This window comes from Pseudorasbora parva, chromosome 19, assembly GCF_024679245.1.
Source record: "Pseudorasbora parva isolate DD20220531a chromosome 19, ASM2467924v1, whole genome shotgun sequence".
NCBI lineage: Eukaryota > Metazoa > Chordata > Actinopteri > Cypriniformes > Gobionidae > Pseudorasbora > Pseudorasbora parva.
Genome location: NC_090190.1, coordinates 36736278 through 36747421, shown reverse-complemented (window position 1 = coordinate 36747421; position 11144 = coordinate 36736278).

Here is an 11144-nt window from a genome sequence, read left to right as displayed (position 1 = left end):
CTCAGATCAGTGACCCTTAAATATTTCTCATTAACATTCATAAAATGCAATCTAGCGTTTAAGGTGAACTGTCTTGCTGTTAAAAGACAAAACTGCATGCATTTTGTGGAAGAACACTGGTTCGGTTGCAATGTGCAAGAATATGTTTATCCTATACATAAAACACCTTATGAAAATTAACCATGGTTTTACTACAAATAAAACCAAAAAACATGTTTATTATTAAACCATGCAAATGAACAATGGTTTTAATAGCTACTCTAACCATAGTTTAACCATGGTATAACCTATAAACTTAGGTTACTACAATAAAATCATGGTTAACTTTCGTAAGTCATTCACTACTAGGTTTAAGGATCTCAAGCTGACAAGCTGAAGACGTGTCAGTGGTCATAATGTTATGCCTGATCTGTGTATATATATATATGTGTATGATATTCATCTTCAGAACACAAATGAAGATATTTTTGTTGAAAGCTGATGGCTGAGAAAGGCTTCAGAAAGGCCTCCATTGGCATTCAGTATATTTCCACTGACCAACTCACAAGACCCATAAAGGCACTAAAGACATCGATACAAAGTCCATCTCACTACAGTGGCTGTACAAAAAAAATCAAAATAACGACTTTATCCGCTAAGTTATTGTCTTTCGTGTAGGTCTCGGACGTGAACTCACGTGATAGCGGCGCTCCTCCTCTTTCGGGTCATGTATTGAACGTCAGATCTGCGTCATATTCTCGCGCATTCGTCGAGTTCACGTCAATAACTTGGTGGATAAAGACGTTATTTAGATTTTTGTGCGCACAATTACTATTTTCAGTGCATTGTAACATTATTGTACAGCCACTGTAGTGAGATGGACTTTGTATCGATGTCTTTAGTGCCTTTATGGGTCTTGTGAGTGGGTCAGTGGAAATATACTGAATGCCAATGGAGGCCTTTCTGAAGCCTTTCTCAGCCATCAGCTTTCAACAAAAATATCTTCATTTGTGTTCTGAAGATGAACAAAGGTCTTACAGGTGTCCAACGACATGAGGGTGAGTAATTAATGAAATAATTTTCATTTTTGGGTGAACTAACCCTTTAAAGTCCGCTGGCGCTCTGTCTGCGCAGCGTTGCATGAAGCCGAACAAGCCTTTTAATTCAGGCGAGGCAAAGCGCATCTCAAACATAACGCACATGACAGTATAACATGACGGGATAAGGGAATCACATGGCTAATATTTTGGAATTTGAAACTTTAAAATTTTTGGGATGTCCAGTGAGGTCAATCATTAAGTACAATTCTTTTTATGGGGGAAAAAACAAAAACAGAATTTTTTTTACACGCTCACAGCTGTCACTTTACTTAAAGGAAGTGTATATAAGATTGTGGCACTTTCAAATGACTGTAGAGCGAGAGTGTATCCCCTCTCCCCCTCCCCCTGACTCGTGGTTGGATCCAGCAGGAACATTTGTAGATCTGCTGCCGTGGTAACTGAGTAGTTAAGGCAACCGGGATGCCCAAACACTACTGACTGTCAACATCAACATCAGTTGAGGGCTGAACAATAACTTTTAAATGACAATATCCTGGCCGGTCTACTGTTATCAGTGTTAGAAGTATTTGAAAATAATATGATTTCTTAATGTCTAGTGAAATATCAGGGCCATTTTATGATTAATTGAAATACATTTATTACATACAGTTCCTTTAAAGGGATAGGTCACCCAAAAATAAAAATTAGCCCACAATTTACTCACCCTCAAGCCATCCTAAGTGTATAAGACATTCTTCTTTTAGATGATTACGAATTATATTAATGTCCTGGCTAATCCAAGCTTAATAATGGCAGTAAATGGCAGCCGTGTATCCATCCATTATAAAAGTGCTCCACACAGCTCCAGGGGTTAATAAAGGCCTTCTGAAGCAAATCAATGGGTTTAAGTAAGAAAAATATCAATATTTAAAGAGTCATAAAATGCAATTTTTTTGTACAAATTAATATGATTCTTTAGTGTCTAAATGAAAACTTTCTAAATTCTCATTAGTACTGTAAGAAAACATTCATGGTTGATTATTGTAATGTCACTTTGATCTATCTTTATGTGCTTACTGATGCGTACGTTAGTGTAACAAGTTCTAGGTAAGGAAGGAAGAGGACAAGGGGTCGGCGTGACTGCTGACGCTTTCTCTTTATTATTCAATAAACTCAAAATAAATGTACACATCAACGTGTATCTTTCTCAGTCTCAGATCACTTCCGGGTTCTGGTCTCACTTCCGTTTCCGGGTTACTCAAGGTCACGTGGGTGTCGCGTCAGCAGTCCCTCTCTCTCTCCCATGCTTCCGATTCCACAGGCGTTTTATCCTCTCCCCACGCCCATTACTGGAACAAGATACAGGTGTTATCAATCTGCGTCCAACCCACTCACTTACCGCTCGTCCCGCGGCTCTCTCTCCCGCGGCAGACCTCGCTAAACCACGCCCCCCTTGCCACAGTTAGTTCATTGACAGATGAACTATCTAACAGATGAACTGTTATAGCAAATGCCAATGAAAAAAAAAAATTCTGTTAATGTCAGTTTGTCATGATGCGTAATGTTATCTAAGCATTGTAACCAGAGGTGGACAAAGTACACAACTCTATTACTTGAGTAAAAGTAAAAGTACTGGACAAATATTGCTCCGTTACAAGTGAAAGTTGTAAAAAGTAAAAGTAAAAAAAGTAAAAAGAACAGAAGTATTTGTTTTCAAAAGTACTTAAGTATCAAAGTAAATTTCTTTTTTTATGCCAATGCATTATTTTATTATTGTTGTATAAATGCACAGTGTCATCATGGTTTAAGCCAGTCAGTGATGCTCCATCTGACGTACTAGCATACGACTAACTTAAAATCATTTAAAAACTTTTATATAAGTTACAAAGCTCTTTATAAAGCTGCTGTCACTTTAAGGCCGAATGCACGGATCCTGTCACGTACACACAAAGGAAATGGTGCGAGGACTCAAGTGCAGAAAAGGATATATTTATTTATAACAAATAAAACATAAACACAAAACAAACACCCACGAGGGGGCAAAACACATAATAGAACATAAACTAAAACTCAAAACATACCAACAGAAGTCACTGGGGGAACGGGAGACGCAGACATTACACAAGGATCCAACACAGACTGACAAACACAAGGAGCTTATAAAGGGAAGAAATCAAGAGGGAACAGGTGGGAGAAATCAACACTAATCAGATAACAAGGGGGAGGGATCAGACAATGACAGGAGCACATGCAAGACATGACAAAACCCACATGTGCACACAAGACAGGACAGGCATGTGACATTACCCCCTCCTTAAGGAGCGGCTACCAGACGCTCCACTAGGGACGGGCGGGACAGACCAGGGCGGGACGGGAGGGACAGACCAGGGCGGGACGGGAGGGACAGACCAGGGCGGGACGGGAGGGACAGACCAGGGCGGGACGGGAGGGACAGACCAGGGGGGCACGGGAGGGACAGACCAGGGGGGCACGGGAGGGACAGACCAGGGGGGCACGGGAGGGACAGACCAGGGGGGCACGGGAGGGAAAGACCAGGGGGGCACGGGAGGGAAAGACCAGGGGGGCACGGGAGGGACAGACCAGGGCGGCACGGGAGGGACAGACCAGGGGGGCACGGGAGGGACAGACCAGGGCGGCACGGGAGGGACAGACCAGGGAAACATGGGGAAAACAAAAAGTTCAGGAGGCCATGGTGGCACACAAAGTTCGAATGACCAGGGCGGCCCGCCGAAGTCGGGAGGCCCACCCAGTTCAGGTGGCCGGGGCGGCCCGCAGAGTTCAGGCGGCCAGGGCGGCATGGGTAGAGCAGGGCGCCAGGGAGGCGCGGTGAGAGCAGGACTCCTGGGTGGTGCGGTCAGTGCAGGGAGCGCCAGGGAGGTGCGGTGAGAGCAGGACGCCTCAGCGGCGCACGGAGAGCAGGACGCCTCAGCGGCGCACGGAGAGCAGGACGCCTCAGCGGCGCACGGAGAGCAGGACGCCTCAGCGGCGCACGGAGAGCAGGACGCCTCAGCGGCGCACGGAGAGCAGGACGCCTCAGCGGCGCACGGAGAGCAGGACGCCTCAGCGGCGCACGGAGAGCAGGACGCCTCAGCGGCGCAGGGAGAGCAGGACTGCTCAGGGGCGCAGGGAGAGCTGGGCGCCTTAGGGGCGCAGGGAGAGCAGGGCGCCTCAGGGGCGCAGGGAGAGCAGGGCGCCTCAGCGGCGCAGGGAGAGAAGGGCGCCTCAGCGGCGCAGGGAGAGCAGGGCGCCTCAGCGGCGCAGGCAGGGCGTTGGGGAAACTTCTCCAGTCCAGCAGTATCCACCGGCACTGGGACCACCGGAATACGATCTGCTGGCATTGGGACCACCGGAACACGATCTGCCGGAACTGGGACCACCGGAACACGATCCACCGGCACAGGGACCACCGGAACACGATCCACCGGAACTGAGACCACCGGCACACGATCCACCGGAACTGGGACCACCGGAACTGCCTCCGGGGCTTCGGATAAAGCCCTGTGCTCCTTCCACGCATGCAGGACTGCCACCACAAAGCATCCCATCACAGCCCTCCAGGCCGTTTCCGGACTCGGGACCACCGGAACGGAGTCCACCGGCACAGGGACCACCGGAACACGATCCACCAGCACAGGGACCACCGGAACACGATCCACCGGCACACGATCCACCGGCACAGGGACCACCGGAACACGATCCACCGGCACAGGGACCACCGGAACACGATCCACCGGCACAGGGACCACCGGAACACGATCCACCGGCACAGGGACCACCGGAGCACGATCCACCGGCACAGGGACCACCGGAGCACGATCCACCGGCACAGGGACCACCGGAACATGATCCACCGGCACAGGGACCACCGGCGCACGATCCACCGGAACTGGGACCACCGGAGTGGTGGATGACACCCTGTGCTTTTCCCAAGCATGCAGGACTGCCACCACAAACCCTCCCATTACGGCCCTCCAGGCCATGTCTGGACTCGGGATTCCCGGACTCGGGACCCCCGGAACTGGCACCGAGGGAGAACTTCTCTGCTGAGTCCTCATAGTATGGTTGGATCCTTCTGTCACGAGGCAGCCAGGGCAGTGCGGGTATATTTATTTATAACAAATAAAACATAAACACAAAACAAACACCCACGAGGGGGCAAAACACATAATAGAACATAAACTAAAACTCAAAACATACCAACAGAAGTCACTGGGGGAACGGGAGACGCAGACATTACACAAGGATCCAACACAGACTGACAAACACAAGGAGCTTATAAAGGGAAGAAATCAAGAGGGAACAGGTGGGAGAAATCAACACTAATCAGATAACAAGGGGGAGGGATCAGACAATGACAGGAGCACATGCAAGACATGACAAAACCCACATGTGCACACAAGACAGGACAGGCATGTGACAGGATCCAATACACTGATACACTTCTGATATTCTCCCAACTTTACTCTTCTCTTTCTCCCAGACGTTTATATTTTTAATATTTGATAAGACATGCACGAAGTGTATGCCAACTAAACTAATCTTGATTTTTTTTTTTTTTTTTTACTGAAACATACTTTCAAAGTATGGCTATGGGTGCACACACTTGTGCCTAAGAACAGTCTTCTTCCATTTTGCTATGAACTGATCAGTGTTCAAAAAAAGTTGGGGAAATGTATATGACTATAAGAGTGATTTCTGATTGCTGTCTACAACAACAACAAAAAAAACCTTTTAAAGAAGGAAAAAATCATCCTCTGACTTTCAGAGCTGCAACAGAAATGACTTTCGACTTAGATAGAAATGTAGTGGAGTAAAAACTCTGATATTTGTCTTTCAAATGTAGTGAAGTAAAAGTCATAAGTTTCCAGAAAAAAAATAATACTCCAGTAAAGTACAGATACTCAAAAAGTGTACTTAAGTACAATACTCAAGTAAATGTACTTGGTTACTGTCCACCTCTGATTGTAATAACTTACAACATGATTTTTTTGACAGTACCAGACACTGTTAAAAACCATCTACATAATTAAGCTTAGTGTAGTGTTACCAGGTCCATGCGGGATTATGAACGTCTCGATTTGAGACAGGAAAACATATAAGGAGATTAAAAAAAAACACTGGATGGATTTTTATCATTATGGGATGGTGGTGTACAGGCAATGCCAACACACATTTCCATACAATCCGCTTGTAAAAGTGCATGTACGATTATATGACCCCTTTAACATATTATAAAGTAAAATATCGAACTTCTGATGGAAAGCCTTTCATATTCAGCTTATGAAAAAAGTGTAACTGGCACAAAGATGATGTTGGACATAGCGTAAGCATTTGAAGTGTGAGAAGCATTACACTTTCTTCGAACGTTCAATATGGCAGAAGTGTCAGGGTTCTCCTCTAACAGTTCTGTCAGTCTTGTCTTTGTTTAATGTGTCTTTGCTGTGCTTGAACACATGGCTTTGAATTGGTTTGCGTTGGCCATGTGCTCCTCTGTTCTTGCCTTCTTGTTTCCAATTAATCCACACCCTCTTGTTAAGTCCATTAGTCTTCATGTATCTGTGTGTGCTCTCCTGTTCTTTGTCTGATTGTGCTCACCCTTTCCACATGTTCTCTGCTCCTTGTTTGTCTGAGTGTGTTCACCTGTTCCTCAAGTTTTCTGCTCCCTTTATAATGTGCTCTTTGCCTCATGTGTTGCTGGTTATACGTTGTGGCTACTTGTGCTGTTATTCTAGTATTTCTAACTGTGCGTCCATACCGGCGAGAGCGTCAAAATCCGCTCTGGCCACCCTGCCAACGACACTGTAGAAAGCTTTGTGGACGCGCTGACGCTTTGACATAGATCGAATGCTTGGTCTTTTTTTTAACTGTATTTAAAGGGGCCACAAAGCAAACAAGTATGTTGATCGGCAAGACTGACCACAAGTAGGGTATAAGTTAACCTCATGAAATCGTTTAAATGTGAAAGTAAGAATGAATTGCATTCCCACTGAAAAACGAGCGGAATGCAATAGGGAGAACCCGCACAGAAACGATTAACTTCTCTTACATTTTGCTTAGTGTTAGGGGTTAACAGCTTATGACCCAGGACCAGTAGTGAAGAAATGAAGACAGAGTCAGGATTGCAATTAATTAAAAGAAAAATTTACTTAAGAATAGTTTGCAGTTTCAAAAGCAGAAGCCAGCTTCAAGTCTCACAAGGAGTTCGTAGGCCGCGCTCCCTCTCTCACCGTCTCGTTGCCTCGCCCTATCGTACATACAATTGTCCCAACAGTTATACCATTTTCAAGGTCTTATCCACGTCATTACTGCGATGTGGATGGTTCTGATTGGCTCAGAGACAATGCACAGTCATGGTAAATTTCCACTCATGTCAGTTAATCTGATGCACGTTTCCACTGACGTGTCACTTGTTGACGCTTTCACCCTAGAATTAGGCCCGTAGTGACCTTCCAGATCTGGAGCAGGCGCCCATTGTACACCATTCTGATCTGTAACATAGAATATTGCGCACATACACAGATACACAGTCTCTCCAAGGTTGGAGCTGATTAAGCTCCAGTTCTAACTAGTTCTTACCAAAACATACTGATAACATGTGCTTTCATTTAGTGAGAGGAACACACAATAGTACAGGCAATATTCATCTTGACTTTTTAGTGTTTCAGTAAAAGGAAATATAAAAGGAATAAAACATATATTAAATTAAATGAAAGACAAATCCATATTTCATATCTGGAAGCCGGGCTAAGTGAGCAAACGCTGTTACTGCACTCCTGACATGTTAGGGGTGTGTGATACCTCAAATCCAAACACATGACCTTGTTGCCAGTGTTTAGTGACACATCACACAACTCTAGGTCAGACCCTCAGTCACTCCTCAGAGACCAAATACACACTTTAGAAAACAAGAAACTAAAACAAAATCATAACTGGATAGAATCATTATAATAATATAGGATAAATATTGATTAAAGTTTTGATTATGAAGTTAATTAGGATATAAATATATACAGGTATATTGAAGCGACAGTGGATTTCAGAATCCCCCCTTCATTAGGAACTAATGTGGTCAGAACCAAAGTTTACAGGCCTGCGTTCTCTGTATTTATCTAAAGCAGAGAACTTCTACATTCCAAATGGTTATTACACAATATTACACAAACCCATCGATTCACTTCAGAAGGCTTTTATTAACCCTCTGGAGCCATGTGGATTACTTTTATAATGGATGGATGCACTTTTTTTCAGGTTCAAATTTTGGGCTGCCATATACTGCGATTATAATGGTTGGATTAGGCAGGACATTTTTCAATAAAACTGATTGTATTCACCCGAAAGAAGAATGTCATATACACCTTGGCTTGAGGGCAAGTGAATTATTGTATATTTTTTATTTTTGGGTGAACTATCCCTTTAAGAAAAGTAACTCTTACAAGTGAGCCAGCTACATAGAATGAAGTGTGGTGAATGGTGAGTTAGGGTGATTGGGACAATGTTTGCCATTGAGATGACTTTGAAAAAGTGTCCCAATTAACCTGATTTCACAGAAAATGCATAAAATGAGTGAAAAACGTAAAGAGAAGGCAATGAGTGAGTGGATAGTGCAGAATAAGCCTACATTAAAAGTTCAAAAAGAACATTTACTTGATTGTCTCAAAACAACTTTTGCACATTAGCACCCCATCCCTACCCATGGGGTTAATTTTCACTCAAAGCTGACTTCAAAAGTTGTACCGCCCTGTATTAAATAAACAAAGGTTTCACGATCCACTTATCTCAATAACACAAGGCTTGGGCTCTAATAAACAGATTTACACAGGCCTTATAAAACATGTAAACAGCTATGACCTATGAAACAGCAATGCAAATGAAATAACTCAGGAGCAAAGGTCAGTTAAGAGGAACTTTAGGTGGGGTTCTCTCCAGCCATCCTGGGCTCAGACACAGGAGACGGGACAGCAGAACAGGTCTCTCCGTTCAGCAGGTATGTTCAAATTCAACAACAAATGTTTATGATAAAGTGAATCTCTATAGCACAAAGAGCTCAGATATCATGTAAAGGTGTGACAACTGCATTCCACAAGTGGAATTCATTCATCTTGGATTTACACTCCATGTATTTTGTAGGCTACAAACACAAAAATGTTAATTTACAGGTTCAGCTGATTTTTATTTAGCAAAAACAAGGAAAGAAAAAAAGAGATAGCTTCAGGGCACATATGTTTTGTGTCTTGTTGGGCTCGATTCCTCTTATTGATTCCTTTGTTTGCATTTTAATATGAATGTTAACCATTCAAGAAGATCCGGCGGTATTGAAGTACTTTTACTTTGCAAGTAATTTTGTTTTTGAAGTATATGTACTTCATCAGTGTTCTTCTTTGGAAAACTTTTGCTTCACAACATTCCAAAAAATAATATTGTACTTTTTACTGGAATACATTTCATATTGAATACCATTTAATACTTAATTACATTAAAAATGTGGTACTGTCACGGTTCATGGATTCCCTGTCTCACTCTTGGGTGCGTGTTGAATGTAGGTGAGGGCGGAGCCTGGGATTGGCTCATCACGCACCTGTGGCTGATCACCTGCACCAGCTGCAACTCATCACCTTCACCCTATTTAGTCTCTCTGTTTCTCTCTTGTCTTTGTCAGAGCGTTGTTGGATGTTTCCCCTTGTGTCTTTGGTTGGTTGTCGTTTCCCCCTTCCGTGAAACGCTGGATCCCTTCCCGGATTACCTGTACCGACCTCCCGAGTCACAGCTGCTCACAGCCTGCCCGTGTCGCCAACAGAGCCTCTCTCACTGCTCTGTCTTATCCGGACTTCTTCACTGTTCTGAGTTTTGACTTCTGTGACACTATCCGTCAAATAAACTGAATTACTTGCTTTTGAATCCTGCCTCTGTGAATCCGTTACAGAACGCTCTGACCAACCATGGATTCAGCGAGTATCAACGCCCTACTGACCAGCAGCAACGAGAGACTGGACCACCAGGAGGCTAACTTAACTGCCACAGGACAGGCAGTACACACCTTGGTGGCACGGGTGGCCGAGCTGACCCAACAGATGCAACAACTCGTCGGTCCCACTGTGCCCGACCCACCGCCGATTCCCCACACACCATCTGCATCGCGGCAACCGGAACCACGTCTGCCTACCCCTGAGAATTATGCCGGTGAGAGCAATTATTGCAGAGCCTTCCTTACCAAGTGTTCCTTGTTTTTCGCTCTTCAACCGCAGACTTTCAACACAGAGAGATCCAAGGTGGCATTCGTCCTCACCCTGCTCTCCGGACGAGCCGCACTTTGGGGAACGGCGGTGTGGGAGAACCAACATCCTTGCTGCTCCTCGTTCCAGACGCTGGCGGCAGAGATGAGAAGGGTGTTTGACCGAGCGGTGACCGGAAGAGAAGCGGCACGTCAACTCGCAGAGCTCCGCCAAGGTAACCGCTCGGTCTCGGACTATTCCATCGAGTTCCGCACCCTGGCCGCCGAGTGCAAGTGGAACGAGGAGGCACAGTGGGACATGTTCCTGCATGGGCTGGCTGACCGCATCCAGAAGGAGATATTCGCCATCGACCTTCCGGAGAAGATTGACGGTCTCATTGATCTTGCTTTGAGGGTGGACGCTCGTCTGAGTCGGCTGAGGTCCAGGATGGAGCCTCAGCATGGGAGTGTCGAATGCCCTCAGGCCAGCGCTACGGATGCGGTCAGCTACACCTTCGACCCGGAGCCCATGCAGGTGGGTCGAGCTCGGCTCTCCCGGGAGGAGAAGGCGAGACGGAGATCCTGTGGTCTTTGCCTGTACTGCGGCGGGAACGGACACCTGCTAGACTCCTGCCCGGTAAAAGACCACGCCCGGCGGTAAAAGGAAGGCTACTGTCGGGCGGGATCTCCGTGGAAAAGACCTCATCCTCCACTCTCCTCCCGGTGAGATTGCTGTGGGCAGCTCAGGATTATTCCAGCCTCGCCCTCCTCGACTCGGGAGCGGAAGGTAACTTCATTGACTCTGCCCTTGCTCACAAACTTAACATACCCACCATTGCACTCAAGAACACCATCTCTGTCAACGCACTCAACGGACAAGTTCTCCCTGACATTTC